The sequence below is a fragment of the Eptesicus fuscus genome, chromosome 16 (genome assembly GCF_027574615.1).
Source record: "Eptesicus fuscus isolate TK198812 chromosome 16, DD_ASM_mEF_20220401, whole genome shotgun sequence".
Classification (NCBI taxonomy): Eukaryota; Metazoa; Chordata; class Mammalia; order Chiroptera; family Vespertilionidae; genus Eptesicus; species Eptesicus fuscus.
Window position 1 is genome coordinate 44754284 of NC_072488.1, and position 19249 is coordinate 44773532.

The window sequence follows — 19249 nt, forward strand, 5'->3', positions numbered from 1 at the left end:
ATCTGCATAATTAATTTAGAGATTGCTAGTCTAGACAAAAGACGGCACAAGACGTCCAGACAGTTTACCATAAATATTATAATTGAGGTTGGGTAGGTATTAAATGATAGTGATTACATATATAAATAGTACAATATGAATTTTTTTAAGTAAAAAATAATTGGAAATGGCACAGAGTAAGGCTTTTTGTTCCATAGAAGAGATCAGGGAAAAGGAGCTAAGGAGGGATTTTTGTGTGTGGTAAAATACATACACACAACATAAAGTTGATTATTTTGCCCTACCGGTTTGGCTCAGTGAATAGAGCACTGGCCTGCAGAATGAAGAGTTCCGGGTTTAATTCTGGTCAAGTGCACATGCCCGATTGCAGGCTCGATCCCCAGTAGAGGGCCCGCAGGAGGCAGTTGATCAGTGATTCTCTCTCATCATTAATGTTTCTCTCTTCCTCTCCCTCTCTGAAATCAATAAAAATATACTTTAAAAAATAAAGTTTATCATTTTAATGTGCACAGTTTAGTGGCACTAAGTACATTCACAATGTGTTTTTTTGTGTGTTTTTTAAAATATTTTTAATATATATACATATATATATATATATATATATATATATATATATATATATATATATCAGAGAGGAAGGGAGAAGAAGAGAGAGAGAGAAACATCAATGATGAGAGAGAATCATTGATTGGCTGCCTCCTGCACGCCTCTACTTGGGATGAAGCCTGCAACCTGACATGTGCCCTGACCAGGAATCAAAGCGTGAACTCCTGCTGTGTAGGTCAACGGCCAACCACTGAGCCATGTTGGCTAGGCCACAACAGTTTACAGTTGTTTTTTGTGGTTTTTTTTTAAGTATATTTTATTGATTTTTTTACAGAGAGGAAGGGAGAGGAATAGAGAGTTAGAAACATCAATGAGAGAGAAACACAGATCAGCTGCCTCCTGCACACCTCCCACTGTGGATGTGCCTGCAACCAAGGTACATGCCCTTGACCGGGATGGAACCTGGGACCCTTCAGTCCGCAGGTCGACGCTCTATCCACTGAGCCAAAGCAGTCAGGGCAACAGTTTACAGTTTGATGAATAGCCCAGTATCCCTATCTTTTGTTGCTTGTGCTTTTGGTTTCATATCTAAGAAACCATTGCTAAGTCCAAAGTCATAAAGATTTGTCCTTTTATTTTAAATTTTTTATACTTTTAGCTCTTTCATTTGCATCTTTGATATATATTGAGTTAATTTTTGTATATAATATGAGGTAAGGGTCAAAACTTGATTCTTTTCCACATGGATATTCAATTGTCTCAGCATCAGTTATTGAAAAAACTATTATTTCTCCCTTGAGGCTTCATTGTCAAAACTCAGTTGACCATATAATTGAGGTTTATTTCTAGGCTTTCATGTTATTCTTTTTATCTGTATTTCTATTTGTATGCCATTACTGCACCATTTTGATTACTGTAACCTTGTGGAAAGAACTGAGAAGGTGACTCCTCCAACTTTGTTCTTTTCCAACACTGTTTTTGCTATTTAAATTCCTTGTATCTCCATGTGAATATTAAGATCAGCTTTTCAGTTTTTGCTGAAAAGGTCATTAGGATTTTTATATTAATTGTATTAAATCTGTGTTGGCTTTGGAATTTATTGCCATCTTAACAATATTAAGTCTACCAATCCGTGAGCACAGTAAGTAATTTTTGTATACAGTGTTAAGGTAAGGCTTTAAACTTTATTTTTTTGCACGTGGATATTTCCCAGCAGTATTTGTTGAAAAAAGACAGTCTTTTCCCTGTTGAATGGTCTTGGCACCCTTGTCAAAAATCATTTGACCATATATGTAAGGATTTATTTCTGGGCTCTCTATTCTATTCCATTGGTCTATGTGTCTGTCTACAGTATGCTAGTACACACTGTTTGGGTTTACTCTATCTTTTGAAGTAAATTGTGATGTTAGGATGTATAAGACCTCCAACCTTATTCTTTTTCAAGACTGTTTTGGCTATCTGAGGCCCTTTGGTATGCCATGTGATTTTTATTATTTTTTCTTTTTGATGTGATGTTAAGTGTAATTGTTTTCTTCATTTTTGCATTGTTCATTGTTATGTTGGTCTTGTATCACGCAACCTGTTTATTAATTCTAACAGTTTTCTTGCAGGTTTTTGTTGTTGTTATTGTTAATCCTCATCCAAGGGTATTTTTCCATTGATTTTTAGAGAGCATGGGACAGAGGGGGAGAAACAAAGAGAAACATCAATGCGAGAGAGACATATTGTCTGGTTGCCTCCTGCACACGCCTCAACCAAGCCAGAGATTGAGGTTGCAACTGAGGTATGTGCCCTTGACCAAAATTGAACCCATGACCCTTCAGTCCATGGACTGATGCTCTAACCACTGAACCAAACTGGCTAGGGCTTCTTGAACATTCTTTAGGATTTTCTATATATAAGGCTATATTATCTGTGAATAGAGATAGTCTTACTTCCTCTTTTTCAATTTGGGTGCCCTTTATTTTTCTTGCCTAATTGGTCTGGCTAGATCTTCCAGTTGAGTGTCAAATAGAAGTGGTAAAAGCAAGGCACCATTGTTTGTTTATGATCTTAGAAAAGCATTCAGTCTTGGTTTTAGCTGTGTATTTCCATATATGACCTTTATTGTGCTGAGGAAGTTACCTTTTTTTCATATTTTGGTGAGTGTTCTTACCATGAAAGGGTTTTGTTTTTTGCCAAATGTTTCAGCACCTATTGAGATGATCATATGGGTGGTTTTTTAAAACTCTATTAATATGGTATCTATATATATAAAAGCCTAAGCAACTGAACAACCAAATAACCAGTTGATCGGTTGCTATGACATGCACTGACCACCAGGGGTCAGTGCACTCCCACAGCCAACCTCCTGCAGTCCCTCCCCACTGGCTGGCTGCCTCCCCTGCCCCCCGCATCAGCCCTGATCACCGGCCAGGCTGAGGGACCCCACCCGTGCACAAATTTGTGCACTGGGCCTCTAGTATATTGATAATCATTAATAATGGTATGTGTTAAACCATCCTTGCATTCCAGAAATACTTTGCCGGGGAAGGGGGAATAAGGGTAGGGCAAGCAATGCTAAGTAAAAAGCCACAAAGCTCTCTCCTACTTTATTTGTCCTTGCTCTTGCTTTTCTTTAGTTGCCATGTACCTTTGACTGTATTTTAGAGTTTTGATAAGGTTGATTTTGACAGTTTTTGTCAGGTTTTTGGTCCTAGTAAAGGGGCAGGTTCCTGGAGCTCTCCCTATTCTGCCAGTTTTGCTGACATCCCTCCCAGGTAGTTCTGTGCCCTTCCCACAACAGCTGCTGTTTCACTTTCCTGGGTTGCACTATAATGGACACTTTCATAAAACTCTTCAATCGTTTTCCTGGTGGAGTTCATAGAAAATAGTCAGCAAAGGGGTGCAGACTCCCTCAATTTCTATAGCTCCCAAGGGCTTCACACTCTTGTCAGTCTCCAGCACTTAATCCAATCTTGAACCTTCTTAATTATGTCCAGTTATATCTCTTCCAGATAACCAGATAACAGCAGTATCTTATTAGATTTAGGACCAGAGTTGACCTCTGACCTCGACTTTCTGAGGCTTTAAGAAAATTCATGAAATTAAAGTTGGTTTATTTTTGTTGTTATTGGTGGTGGTGGTGGTTATAAAGATGGCAGCACTGCTTTATTCAACTCTGTTGATATCCAAGTGGGGGAAAAATGTATATTACTACTGGTAGATTTTGACCTGTGGTATTTTTATTAGTAGTACTTTTTAGATGTTTTATAATGTAGCTTTGGATTTCCTGTTTGACCCAAGAGGAGTTTATGAGAGAATTTTTTTTTAATTCCATTCCTTAGATTTATTGTCTCACTGCATATTAATTTTGCTGTATCGTGATTAGAGATTGTGCTCAATTCTATTTCTGTTTTCAGGATATATAGAGACTTGTGACTTAATATATGACTCAGTACTCCAAGGGTGTTATAAAGGAGGTAGAGTCTCCATACAGAGTATAACATTCTAATTATATGAATATGCTTAGTATATCATCTTCGTTAATTATCTTTATTATATTCTTCCCAAATATTGGTTTCCTTGATCCATTAAGGATTCCAAAGAATATAATTGAAAGTTGATTTATCTGGTGGTAATTGAAGGTTTATGTATAAGTTTATGTCTGGCACATACAATATAGATGACAGTTTTTAATCACTATGAATTACGCTGTAAATTGTCCAAAGTAAGTTCATTTTCCATTTTTAACATATTTTGTCTTTGATTCTGTTTCATCCAATGCAATTTTTAAATGTACATTTGCACAGTTGGTCTTTGCCCATCTTTTTATTTTTAGCTCTTCTAAGTCATTTTACTCCAGTGTAAGTAGCATCTAGTTGAATTTAACCCTCCCCCTCAACGTGAGGATTTTCTTTTGAAGTGAATTTATTTTGCTTAAGGTCCAAATTATAACAAGTATGTTTGGTTTAAATTTTATCTTTTTTTCCTGTTCTATGTGTTTATTATACAAAATTCTATTTCAGACTGGGGAAATGACCTTTTTATTGTGTTAAAACAAACACAGTACATAAAATCTATCATCTTAACCATTTAAGTGTACAATTTAGTGTTAAGTATATTCTTTGTATAGAAAGAGCTTTGTGATGGCTCCTTAAATTTGGTCCCAGTTGTTTTGTTGCCAGTGAAATAGGGTTCTTCCACAGAGTCACGAGGAAAGCATTTCAGGGACCTGTGCATAGGAGGATGAGGTGTAGTGGTAAGACTTATTGGAATAGAAGCAATAGACTATTTCCAGGTGCCCAGTGTCTCATCCACGAGCAGATAGCTAAGCTCTGCCTCTCTATGGGGGAAGTCCAGCCTCTGGGGCAGCAAGCCCACACTTGTCCTCACCGAGCCCAGGAGGACCAGGGCCAGGAAATTCTATGCCATTGGCCAAGAGGTGTCTGAAACTTTGTAGTTCTGTTCAGTCCATGCCTAAGCTTAGTTCAGCTCAGTCTCTGTCCCCATCTGGCTATTGTAGTCTCTGTTCCTGACTGCTGAGCAGGCACTGCACTGCTGCACGTAGGCCCATGCTTGGAACCTCGCAGCTGCTACAGAGAGAGAACACATTTGAACTAACTGGTACATGTGTGTTACTGAGATTGGCCTTTGTTAAGCTTGGATTATATTACCTTCGGTTTAAGAGAGAGCAGGCTTTCTTTCAAACTAACTTCTCTTTCCTAATCCTTCCCCCTATTCAGTCTCTTTCTTAGATCTTCTGGAGTTTCATGCCCTCATCTAATCTTATCCTTTTCCCAGGATAGGCACCTCCCCATTATGGTCACCATTTGGCTCCTGCTGCACATGCCTCAAAGTAGAAGGACCTTCCCCTGTGCCATCTTGGCTTCTATTGCCCAGTGTCTAGGAAAGGAATTTCCCCGTTATTGTTTACTAGAGGCCTGCTGCACAAATTCGTGCACAGGTGGGGTCCCTCAGCCTGACCTGTGATCGGGCCATTCGGGGCTGGCCGGCCGGCCAGGGGGAGAGACCGCGGGAGGTTGGCCAGCCACGGGAGGTTAGCTGTGGGAGCACTCTGACCACCAGGGAGCAGCTCCTGCATTGAGCCTCTGCCCCCTTGTGGTCAGTGCATCATAGCAACTGGTCAAGTAGTCGACCGGTTGCAGCAGTCGCTTAGGCTTTTATATATATATAGACTAGAGGCCCGTTGCAGGAAGATTCCTTCAAGAATAGGGCTTCCTGCTGCCATCTCCTCCACCCCGCCTGCTTCCCTCCCTTCTCCACCACCCCACTTGCTTCTCCGCAGCTTTGCTCCCTTCTGCAGCGCTTGGCTTCCTTCTGTGCTGTCTTAAGTCTTTGCTCTGCGCCTGGATATGCAAATTAACTGCCATCTTTGTTGTGCTAATTTGTATACTCCTGATTGGCTGGTGGGCGTAGCAGAGGTACTGTCAATTTGCATGTTTCTCTTTTATTAGATAGGATTCCTCCCCCAGCTACACCCCTCACCTGGCCATAATCTCAGTGGACTGGTTGTCCCCTGGGAGATTGAAAAAGCAGTCCTTCATCCCTACATGGAGGGCAGAGAGGTGTTAATCCTCTCCGCAGGGATTCGGCTATCCCCTGGGGTGTCTGAAGTTGTAACTTCCAGACTTAAGCCTTATTACATGTAATTTCCAGTCTCAATCAGGCCCAGCCAGTCTAGTTCCCTTCTCTTTTGTTTTTTGGTGTGTTTTTTTCTCTTATTTTTTTCTTTGTTTTTTTCCTTCTCTTTTGTTAACTCATAGCAGCCTTTGGTAACAGTTTCTCTAGACAGTATTTCTGGAATTTTTTTGGTCTGAGTTGAGTCCTTTCCCTAGATTCTGAATATTCTTTTTACTTTTTATTTTGTCTTTCAGTTATTGAAGAAGAGGTTTATTAAGCCTGTCTTTATGCTATCATATTTTCAAAAATTCATTCATTTGTTTTCTCTTTGTTTCTCTATCTTTTATTTTGGATTTCTGTCTTTTCTGTAGGCTTCTTCTCAACTAGAACTGTGCTCATGTTTTTGCTCCCCATAGGCTATTAATGATTTTACCTGGTGCTTCTACCACATTATATTTTTGTCCCTCTTTATTACCAAATATTTTGTCAAAAAAGATTTCTCTTTATTTCCTTTGAGTTATAAAGGTAAAAGATAACTAAATGTGAAGAGTTCAGATAATATAAAAAATACAAAAAATTTGGAAATCACCCAGAATTCTCACTGTCCTGAAATAGTCAAAATCAATTAATAGATTTGTATTTTATGATTCACACATCTGCTTATGTTGAATCTATTTCATTATGTCCATGTTCTAATGTAGCTAAATACCTAATGAAGAGACTTTAATAAGAGAGTAAGATTAAATGTTTATCAGTGTTTCTTACATTTTTATAAAACATTTCAATAGTCTTTACACATGTTCATATATGAAGAGAAACAAGTAAAAGTAATCGTATTATGTATATTGTTTTGAAACTTTACACTTAGTATATTTTAGACATCTTTCTATGTCAGATGCAGATTAATGTAGTCATTTTTACTGGCTTTATTGGTTTCATTGTATAAATATAGTATTTATCTAATTAGTTACCTAGTGACAGACATTTAAATTGTTTTGAAATTTTTATCATAATCTGCACTTTGATGAATTATCTTGTTACATCTCTGTGGATTTTTTTCTGTTTCCTTGAGATATATTTCTAACATGAAATTTCTGGATTATTAAGAATGCACATTCAAAATGTTTAATCCAGCATCATCCTGTATGCCAAGAGGTTGTGGGTTCCATCTCAGGTCAGGGCATGTGCTGGAGGCAACCTATGGATGTCTCTCACATAGATGTTTCTCCCTCTCCTCCCCTCCCCCTCTTCCTTTCTCTCTAAAAATCAATAACATATCCTTTGGTGAGGATTTTTAAAAAGTTTTTTTAGCCCTGGCCGGTTTGGCTCAGTGGATAGAGCATCGGCCTGCAGACTCAAGGGTCCCAGGTTCGATTCCGGTCAAGGGCATGTACCTTGGTTGCGGGCACATCCCCAGTAGGGGGTGTGCAGGAGGCAGCTGATCGATGTTTCTCTGTCATCGATGTTTCTAACTCTCTATCCCTCTCCTTTCCTCTCTGTAAAAAAATCAATAAAAAAAAAAGTTTTTTTAGTCTACACTATTAAGTTGTCCTCCTGAAACAAATTATTTTTTAACTAGCAATGTATAATAATAATACCTTGGTCAGTACCTGACAATGGCATTCTTGTTAGCATTTGCCAAGCCGATAGACCTGGAATATGGTATCTATTCTGCTTTACATTTTAAAAATCACATCCACTGAGATTTTTATTTTCTTTTGTATGATTATTGACCATTTCTATTACTTTTTTGAACTGCCTATCCTGTCTTTAACCTGTATTTCCTCAGATATGCTCATGCTTCTTTGTCCTGAACCTGTGTGTCCGGCACATTTCTTACCTGTTATTTGAGGGTTTAAGAATCAGTATAAGGGAATAGCTGCAGCTTCCTGCTCATCCTCCCCTCCTTCCTTTGATGACACCTACTCTTTCTTTGACTCAGTCTTTCTGTGCCTCACCTGTACTTGTGCAGTCTCTACAGTCCGTGCTTTCTCTCACTACTGTGTCTTTTCATGCTTTCTACTTTTCTCCGTGCCTCTGTACACCCACACTCTGTGCACTGCGCTCTTCCCCTTCCCACCCGCTGTCTCCTGTCTCACTGTCTCTACTGTGTCTCTTGTTTTTCCGGTTACTCCTCCTCTCCGCTCTTTCTCTCATGTTCTGGCTGTGTTTACCTCTGTGCTCTGTGTTTTCTCTCTTATTCCTTCTCCCAACATTCCTTATCTCTTTTTCTCAGTTTCTGGTTGTATATTAGAGTTGAAGAAGGGGAATAGTTTACTATTGTCAGAAAAAAAAAGTCAGGTGTTTCAGTTTTGTTCATGGAAAAAAGTTGGAGATGAATTATTTCTCTATATTTTTTATCTCATTAATGTAAAATCAAATGTTTACCACTATTTCTTATTTATTTTAATAGTATTGGCTGATTTCATAGTAGTCTTTACAATTATGATCATCTATGGAGAGAAACAAGTAAAAAGCAGTAACTTAGAACCCCGCCAAAAAAACATTTTATGATATAGCCTATCTAATAATAGACAAATATGCAAATTGACCATACCTCTGACACACCCACAAGCCACACCCATCATCCAATCAGAGTGAGTATGCAAATTAACCCAAACCAAGATGGCTACAGTCACAGAGAGCAAGGTTTCCTAGGTAACAGAGGAAGCCAAGCTTTCCGCCTGCCCTTGCCAGGCCTAAGCCTCCACTCAAGCTACAAAGTTTCAATTATAGAAAGTAAACAAATTCAAACAAATGGCGGCAGAATGGAGCTTGAGAGAGCAGGCCAGGGTTGCCGCCGGCAACAGGGGAAGCAAAGCTTTCCGCACACCCTGGCTGGGCCCACCTGCTTAAGGCAACAAAGTTTCAATTATAACCCAAACACAAATGGTTGCCGGCCTCAGAGGGAACCCCAGGTTTGGCTCCGCTCCAGGCTACAAAGTTTCAATTGTAGAAGGAAAATAAATTCCAGATACCAGGGCCTCCACTTGGGTTGCCAGGGGGCGTGGCCGGCCTGCAAACCACCACAGGCCCCTCACTCAGGCCGCCCCACTCCCCAAGGGAACCCCCACCTGATCTGGGACGCCCTTCAGGGCAAACCAGCTGGCCCCCACCCCTGTACCAGGCCTCTATCCTATCTAATAAAAGAGTAATATGCAGATTGATCATCACTGCAACAACATACAATATAGCTGCACCCATGTGGTCAAAGATCTTGCCCCCATGTGGACACAAGATGGCCACCACAAGATGACCAGCAGGAGAGGGCAGTTGGGAGGCACCCGGCCTGCAAAGGAGGGCAGTTGAGAGGGACCAAGCCTGCAAGGAAGGGCAGTTGGAGGTGATCAACCCTGCAGGAGAGGGCAGTTAGGGGTGACCAGGCCGGCAGAGGAGGGAAGGTGGGGGCAAACAGGCTGGCAGCAGAGTGGTTAGGGGCAATCAGGAAGGCAGGCAGGCAAGCAGTTGGGAGCCATCAGTCCTGGATTGTAAGAGGAATGTCTGACTGCCCGTTTAAACGGGCAGTCGGACATCCCTCAAGGGGTCCCATATTGGAGAGGGTACAGGCTGGCCTGAGGGACAACCCCCTCCGTGCACGAATTTCGTGCACCGGGCCTCTAGTTAAGAAATAAAAAGCAAGATGTAAAACTATATTTATATTCCAAATATTTTATCTATACATAATTGTGTGATATATATACATATATATGTATGTATATGTCACACAACTGAATCAAAATAAAATACTGATATCTTAAAATTATGGGATTCTTTATAAATTTCTATGTCATGTTTTTTTACCAGAAGCATGTATTTTCTAATAATAAACTATTAAGGTTGTTTTTGTTTGACATTAATTTAAAAAGTGAGGTAAGCCAGACAGATCACACACACACAAAATGTTAGTTATGAACTGGAAAGGAAAATCTTCAGGTTTTTCATTGCATTCTAGTTTCTGCTTAAAATTTCTATTTGAATCTCATAATAAATCCTTCTGGAAGCAGAGTAAAATATTAGGATTAGAGAAGTATTTACACAGTTTCTATGCCAAAGTAAAGTAGAATTTTCTTTTAACTCCATGTGCTAAGGGTTGAGTTAAATGTGCTCCTAGGTTCATGGCCTCTTTTATGTATGTTCCCTGTAATGGACACCAAGGTTGCTGTCAACTCCCAGCACCACAAAAGACTACAGTGCACACCCTTGTGCATATCCCCTAATGGACCTGTGTGAGACTGTCTTTGGCATATATATCCAGAAGTGGAATCATGGATCATAAGCTATATGTATACTTAATTTTCCAGTCTCTATTCCTACCTACAATGCATGAAAATTCCTGTTTCCATTTCTATGCCAATTTCTAGTTTTGCTGGAAGATTAGAAATACAAGTCCATGTACTATGGGAAGGTAGGGGTTTTCTTTGTTGGTGTGTTGTTGTTTTTAAATTAAATGTTACTTGTGTTGTGAATATATCCTACCCCCACTTTCTTTGTAATTTCTAAGAGAGGAGAGTCTTTTAGAGACTTCCAAAATTACTGCTGTTCTTTTTTTTTTTCCCCCTGTTTACTCACTGGTGGGTTTTTTGTTTTTTTACCTTTATTGTTGAAAGTATTACAGGTGTCCCCTTTTCTTTCCCCATTGACCCCTTCTAGCCTTCACCCGCCTTCACCACACTATTGTCTGTGTCCATGGGTTATGCATATATACACACAGGTTCTTTGGTTAATCTCATCTACTGCTGTCCTTTGAATCAGGATACAAACATTTGTTCATTCATCTAGCCATAATTATAATATAGAAAGTGATAACATAAGAGTGGGATACTTTAATTGCTTTTCTTTGATTTTTACATATAACAGATAAAAGATGTGGAAGATTTTAATAGCCATATTTACAAGCATGATTTAAAATATCTATGTAGCCGAAACTGGTTTGGCTCAGTGGATAGAGCGTCGGCCTGCAGACTTGGGGGTCCTGGGTTCGATTCCGGTCAGGGACATGTACCTTGGTTGCGGGCACATCCCCAGTGAGGGGTGTGCAGGAGGCAGCTGATCGATGTTTCTAACTCTCTATCCCTCTCCCTTCCTCTTTGTGAAAAATCAATAAAATATATTTTAAATAAATAAATAAATAAAATATCTATATAAAACTTCATTTCCAAAACACAGCATCTACAGTTGTTCCAAATGTCCACTTTAAAAAAGTAATTGTACATTTAGACAAAATGTTGATAAATCCCCAAAGTGGGAGATTTATAAGCTCTTACTTTCTAACCACAATATAGTAACATTGCAACCTTAACAGCTACTATTTTTCACTAAACAGATGAAAACTTAAAAACATCATTCTAAGGGTAGGAGGCAACACTCTTAAACCCTTAATCCACATGGAATTTATTTTTGTGTGCATAGGTATGATGTTATTTTTATATTCAACTAATTGTTAATAGAAATTTTTAAGCAAAGTGATATTCCTAAATTGTTAGAAAAATCTAATATTCTTGGGTTAAGCTGGACTCTAATCAATTGGACTTGGTAATTAATAGCCATGGTTCTTTTAAAATTTCTACTCAAAATAACTGAATATGTGAACACCTTATCAGAAGGAGAGATCTAAAGAAGAAACTAATTCTGACCAAAATATGAAGCCATTTCATTTATTAAATTTGAAGTTAGATCAGAATATATGAGTGAAAATATCTAACATAGATATGTATGATTTCATGACTGTATCATAAGTGAAATAAAGATTTTCGAGTCATCATCTTCATAAATATTAAAGCCAAGAGGAAAGACTTGAGCGAATGCAGAAAAAGAGGGTAGACCGGAAAGAGGAGGCACTTCCAAACCATAATTAAAAACCTGATAGAAAATCTTTTGGGACCCATGTCATCTAGTTGGACCACCCTTTACAAGATTTTCATGATCATTTGTTAACCTGGTTTTTCCCATGTATTAATTGAGAACTTGTTTCTTTTTTTCTTTTTTTTTCCCTACCCCAACCCCTGTCATTATCTGGGAAACTTTACTATCCTGTTATAGTTTCTTGGCCTCAGTTATCATTTTAACCATCCAGCCTTTCAACCATACTTTGAATTTTGATATCATTCAGAATCATTCCATCTCTGTAGTATTTCCTCATTCATGTAACAAAATTTCTGAGGAGCTACTGCATTTTTAATTTTCTGGGGAAGATTTTCCATAGTTATCTACCATACCTGCAGAAATAAATGACCAGTTCTGAATAATAATTATCACCTGAGTTCCTGCTTTTTAAGCTTTAATCTTGTCTTTAGGAATTGAAACTATGTTAAAGTGTTCTTCTTGTGACAGGTGCTTTGTGATTGTGTCACCCTTTACTGGGTAGTTTTATTATTGAAACTTCATTTCCCAGTTTGACCTGCATATAACTAAAACTTTTCACAACAACAAAAATTATTTTGATGACATTGAATATATTTCTAATTTTGACTCTGACTGTCTTATGTATCTCTGGTCCTAAATTTGAATGGTTATAAATGAATTAACATAAACCCATTCCTCTGGGGCTTGGATGGGGGGGTGGGGGGCCGGGGGACAAAGCAAAACGTCTTGCAGGCACCTGACTACCTGAAGGTCAGCAATAACAATCTACATGAAGAGTAGCCATATAGGGTCATGTAAGGAAACATGTCCTTTTTTCCTATATTATGTTTTCCTATTTCCACCTAAAATAAATTTTTAGTTGAAAAGCTCTTTTTCTTTTTCTGGATCTGATGGTGTGTCTGATCAAGAAATATGAGAATGAGTCTCACCTAGATTTTAGTTAAACTAAAACATACAAAAGCCTGAAACATCTCCTTTTCCCAGTGTAGAGTAAGGCATCAGCAGGTGAGTTTGCTCTCATAATAGAAATTAAAACAAAAACAGCCATGTAGCCCTAGCCAGTTTGACTCAGTGGAAAGAGCATCAGCTTGTGGACTGAAGGGTCCAAGGTTCGATTCTGGTCAAGGGCACATGCCTAGGTTGTGGGCTCGGTCCCCAGTGTGGGGAATGCAGGAGGCAGCCAGTCAGTGATACTCTCTCATCATTAATGTTTCTCTCCTCCCTTCCTCTCTGAAATCAATAAAAATATATTTTAAAAAAAACAGCCATGTATCTCCTTTCAAGACTCTACAACAGCAAGCTTAAACCATGATAGCTGATAATGTCATTTGACTTGTAGTCATTTAAATCTTTATATATAAGCCCCATTACTGAGAACTGAATGGGTTGATCACACCTGGCTAATCCCAGGCCCTGAGGGATAGATGTTGAGTCTTTAGCCTTTCCCAGGAACTGAGGAAAGTGGGAGTGTTGTGGTTTACCAACAGCATCTATAAATAACTTTAGCAAAAATGTTCTACCGCATAGTGGGTTCTCAGCACAAATTGTCATATGCAATGCAGACCTGTATGTTGCGATTATTGTGAAACTGTGAAAGTCAACATTGCATGATTCTGATAGTTTGCACTTGGCCCTAATCATAGAGTGTGTATAGTGTTTGAGTGTATCTACAACATTTAGCACCTACATTTTTGTTAGGAATGTCTATTCGTTATGTGAAATGATACTGTTGCTCACTTTCGATTGTTCTCATATCTCTGATTCAGTATCAGGAGATGCAGAACCATAAAGCATGAGAAGCTTTTGCTTCAAATAAGGCTTCGTAATCTACAAGTATTTCAGTTGGCCACACATGAATAAATATATTTTTACAGCTCTTGAGATCCTTCACATGCCATAAAATTTATATTTAAATGTACAATTCATTGGGTCTCAGTGTATGCAGAGTTGTGCACCATCTAATTTTAAAACATTTCCAACACACCCAAAAACACCCTGTACACATTAGCAGTCACTTCTCATTTCCCCCAACCTCCCACCCTTGCCCCAGCCCCTGGCTGTGGTTACTAATCTACTTCCTGCCTGTAGATTTTCTTATTCTGGACATTTTATATAAATGGGATCATACAATATGTGATCTTTTGAGACAGGCTTCTTTCACTTAATGTTTTCTAGGTTCATCTACATTGTAGCATGTATTCCTTTTTATTACCAAAGTAGGAGCCCAGTGCACTAATCCGTGCACCTTGAAAGGAACTGTGAGCCGAGAGACTGCAGTGGGCACAGGGGCGGGTCCTGGCCCCTCCCACCGATGCTCCCGGTCCTGTCTGCTGGCAGCCCCACTCCCACCATTGCCCCTCCCACATGCTGATAGGACTGGCCCCGCTCGTACCTGCTGATGGCACAGCGATTGGGGCCAGCACCAGCAGTGGGTGTGAGCAGCGGCTGCTGCCCTGATTGCCCCTTAGGAGCAGGGGGAGGTGCAAACCTTCAGGGGCAATCAGGGCTGGTAGCCACTACTCACACCTGCTGACAGCGCCTGCAGCAGGTGCGAGTGCAGGACGGGAATGTGGCACATGGGAACAAATTTTCAGTAACCACCAGAGGTTTGCCCCAATGACAGTGACCAGGGCCCCGCTTTAGTCTGGCACCTCGCTCACCTGCTCCACCATCCTGCTACAGCCAACGCCCACCATGTTCCATGCTCTGCTGACTGCTGCCAATGCCCGCCATGTTCCACACACACCCCCTGGTGGTCAGCGCACGTCATAGCAACCAGTTGTTCAGTTCTGCTGTTCAGTCTATTTGCATATTAGGGTTTTATATAGAGAGATAATACCATTCTATTGTATGACTACACCACATTTTATTTATCCAGCCACCAGTTAACGGACATTTGTATTTAACTTTTTGGCTATTAACAAAGCTGCTGTGGACTTTCATGGGGAAGTTTTTGTGTGGACGTGTTTTGTTTTGTGCATATGCTTAGGAGTGGATATCTGCTGGGTCATATATAACTTTATGTTTAACCATTTGAGGAACTACTAAACCGTTATCCAAAGTATTATCCCCATTTTGCATTTCCATAGCAATGTATGAGGGTTCCAATTTCTCCACATCCTTGAAAACACTTGCTTTTGTATGTTCTTTTTATTTTCACCATTCTAGAAGGCTAACTATATTTTGTTGAAAGGAAATTTTTTTTAGATTACTTTCTATTTTTAAATATTAACCTTTTTCTAGGCAGGGACTTGACCTAGAAATGGAATCACACACACCAAGTCTTCTCATTTAATCAGATGTAAATGTGTGTTCTTTCACACCAGTGGTGCATATCATGACTGAGTGTGTGCTTCGGAACTTCAGAAGGTTCAGGCTCAGGGTTGGAAGGGACCATCATTAACACTTCTGTTTCACCTTTACCACCATGTGCTCCAGCCTCTGCTTCAACAGCTCCTCCACTCACTGCTCATGAACAGCTCATCCCCCCTTTGTTTAAGGCTTCAGTTTTCAAAGGATGTAACTTACAAAGATTCACGATCAGCCTGCATTGATATCCTGGTTCTGTTCCCAGTTTTGCACTCCGAAGGCACAGAAAATAGATCTAATCTTCTAACTCTTAGGTCCCCTCTTCCTTCCCTGAAGTATTTTTATTTTATTTTGTTTTCTTTCTGATCTTCACTCTTTGAACTATTCCTCTCAGGTCATGCTTTCTACTCCCCTTTCCCAAGATGGCAGCTTTCCTGGGTCTATGAAGTTTGTCAGTATCCCATTTTTAAACATCTCTGAACTAAGCATGCTGTATGTACTTCAGATAGAGAGAGCATGTTTACAGAACAGATTTATCACCTTCCTCTCTGGATAGAATAGTTCTCTGACCTACATATTTTACTCCCGTTGAACTCACCAGAGCCATTAGACCTTTATTGCTACACTCTGTAAGGTTTTGTTTTCTTCTCACTTCTTAAACTAGTAATACAATCACATGATACAAAATTTAAAATGTGTAAAAGTATTTAATCATGTCCTCCTGTTTTGTAAACAGATTTATTTTTTTAATATTTTTTTATTGATTTCAGAGAGGGAGAGAGAGAGAGAAATATCAATGATGAGGGAGAATCACTGATCAACTGCCTCCTGCATGTCCCACACTGGGGATCGGCCCTCACCCAGACATGTGCCCTAGACCGGAATTTAACCTGAGACCCTTCAGTCCGCAGGCTGACGCTCTATCCATTGAGCCAAATCAGCCAGGGCTGTAAACAGATTTATTGAAGTATAATTTAGATAACATAAAAATTTATCTATTTAAAGTGTACAAGTCAGTTATTTTTAGTAAGAGGCCCAGTGCATGATTGAATCATGCACGTGTAGGGTCCCCTACACGCTTTCGCTTTCAATCACGGTGGAGCTGGGTGCCTGTCCGCTGGTGCACCAGGCCTTTCAGAAGCCTCTGGCGTGGTGGAGGCTCCCGAAAGGCCTGGTGCCTGAGTGGACAGGCACCCAGCTCCCCCGCTTTTGATGGTCCGCGGCGGGACGTGAGCTTGCTGCCCCAGAGGCCCCTTCTGTTCCGCAGCACAGCCATGGCGCAGACACTGAGCTCGCCCTGCCGCTGGCAACACGAGCTCAGTGTCCTGCTGGCCCAATCAGCTACCCCGGCCACCCCAAGTCCCGCCCCCTGCGCCTCCTGCTGGCCCAATCGTGGGCATAGCGGAGTGATTGTAATTTACATATTACCATTTTATTAGGTAGGATTTTTAAGAAAATGCCAAAGTATTTTCCAAACTTGCTGTACCATCTTTATATTCCCACCAGCAATATGTGAAGGTTCCAGTTTCTCTGCTTCCTTCTCAGCACTTAGTATTATCCATCTTTTTTTTATCGTAACTATCCTAGTGGATATAAAGTGATATCATTATGATTTTTAATTTGCATTTTCCTAATGACTAATGATGTTAAACATCTTTTCATATGCTTATTGGCCACTCATATCACTTTGGTGAAATGTCTGTCTTTTACCCACTTTTAAATTACTTATGTGGAATATCTCATTATTTATTTAGCTTGTTAGTTTCTCCCATCAGTGGTTTATAGTTTTCAGAGTATAAAGCTTGCCCTTCTGCTAAATTTATTCCTAAATATTTTATTCTTTTTGATGATATTATGAATTGAATTGTTTCCTTAATTTTATTTCAGATTGCTCATTGCTAGAATATAAAAATACAATGGATTATTTTCTTATTGATCTTATATTCTGCTCTCTAGCTAAACTTTTTTTTAGTTCTAGTACCTCCTTATGGATTCCTTCCTATTGTCTACAGATAGGATCATGCCATCTGCAAATAAAGACAGTTTTATCTCTCCCTTTCCAACCCAGTTTCTTTTCTTTCATAGGTATTTTATATATTAAAAAGCAAATACCTGCATATGTTTTATACCCTTTTTCACAAAAATGGCAGCATACTTTACATTTTGTAAAGTATATAATCTATCTTGAAAATCAGTCTGTTTCACTACTGAACTATTGCTGCTGCTTTTTCTTTTTTCTTTTACATTTGCAGAAAGGTGTAGTGTTTGCTGGTCAGTCACATCTTCACCACCCTTTCTGAGCTCATACTTTTTTTTTTTTAACATAATAATCTCATAGTTTTATATTTGTTTTTTACTGTTAATAATCTAAATAATTAGTTCTTTCTGACACTTAGATAATTTCAGAAATGCAGTTTCCCTTTGTAGGGGGGAAGCTGGTGCAGAGCGGTAATGGCTTACTCGAGTAGAAACAGTGGAGGGAAGATGTGAGACTGGCGCTGGTCTTGGGCTTCAGACCCAGAGCTCTTTCTACTGCGTCCAAGTTTCTGCCATTCCTCCTGCCTAATGTGTGGGACTTTGCAATTATCCTTTGTTTGATTTGGCCTATCATTACTGTTGTTATTTGGGATTGTGGCAGCCATTTAGGCCCTCCCAGATGTGCATTGTAGAGGAGATCTGCTTCCCATATCTCTAAGACACTGATATGTAAAATGTTAAGGAATAGCCAGAGTAAACCAAGTGACTGACGCACAGAAAGCGCTTAGTCAATATTTGTGTTGAATGCAAGATCTGTCACTTAGTAATGGTCTCTTATGTTGATAAGAATATTTGGATATGCGTGTTTCAACTAATTATAGTTCTACCAACTTATATTATCATTCAGCCCATATTACTCCATCTTGCCCTCAAAGATGTCACATGAGAATTTCTGTCATTTTGTTCAAATCAAGTACTTACTATAGTTCTTTTGTCTGCCAGTTAGTGACCATGTCTACTAGGGGAAACCAGGCTAACCTGGCAGGGCTTGCTCTGCCTGCCTTACGAGCCCTCGTTGAAGTTATCAGATTGATGATCCATTCTAAAATATTTCAGGTCATTAGTGTTAAACCCACCAGCTTGCAATACATATCTCTGAAAATTACAACATGTCCTGTCCCTGGACATCTAACAGCTCCCTCCTCCAGGATTCAGTTGCTAAGTTTCCTGAAGTCCCTGGAATGTAGTTTACTTTATCTAGTTCAGGGGAACAAGTACCTGCCGTTTCCTTTCCTGACTTGGTCTTCAGTTTACCTCTACCAAACGTGCTGAAGGCGATGAGCGAGATGTTCCTTCCCTCCCAGTGAGATTCCAACTCATCGTTCTGGGCCAGGGGCACTCCCCCAGGGGATTGTTGCGGTAGGCAAGTTTAAGAAATACTATTTTATACTGTTTTTATTCAACTACAGTTTGATAATGTTTTTGTCACCCACTAATATTCCACCATCACCTTACATCCATGAATTTTTCCAACCTTCATTGCTCTCCTTGCTCGAAACTTAACTAAAAAGGCCTTGTGGGCTTTTTAATGCTTTTTGCAGTACTCATTCAGGATTTCTCAGGGGGCCTTTCAGCTCTGCAGCATTTACCCTTGTGTGAGTATCTGAGCCTGATCTTAGAAAGCACTCTGCTGCTCATCACTCTCTATGATTATCCCTGGCCCTCTCCTCATCAAAACTTACGCAGGTGTCCAATCAAAATTTCATTCTGAAGACTGACCAGGCTAATTTTTGGCTAGCACCTTCTTCCATTTTCTCAAGTCCTAGGAATATACCCAGTTTGTCTGTCTGTCTGTCTGTTTGTTTGTTGTCTTACCTTCAAGAAACAGCTCAAGCCCTTATTCAACCACAGCAGCATTCTCCTCGTCATAAGT

At 39.7% G+C, this 19249-nt stretch overlaps 1 protein-coding gene across 4 annotated transcripts in view; it reads left to right on the forward strand.

The window, feature by feature from the left end:
• ALMS1 (ALMS1 centrosome and basal body associated protein) overlaps window positions 1–19249 on the forward strand; it is a 147212-nt gene that overhangs the window by 112178 nt on the left and 15785 nt on the right. The gene's annotated exons all lie outside the window — the stretch shown is intronic.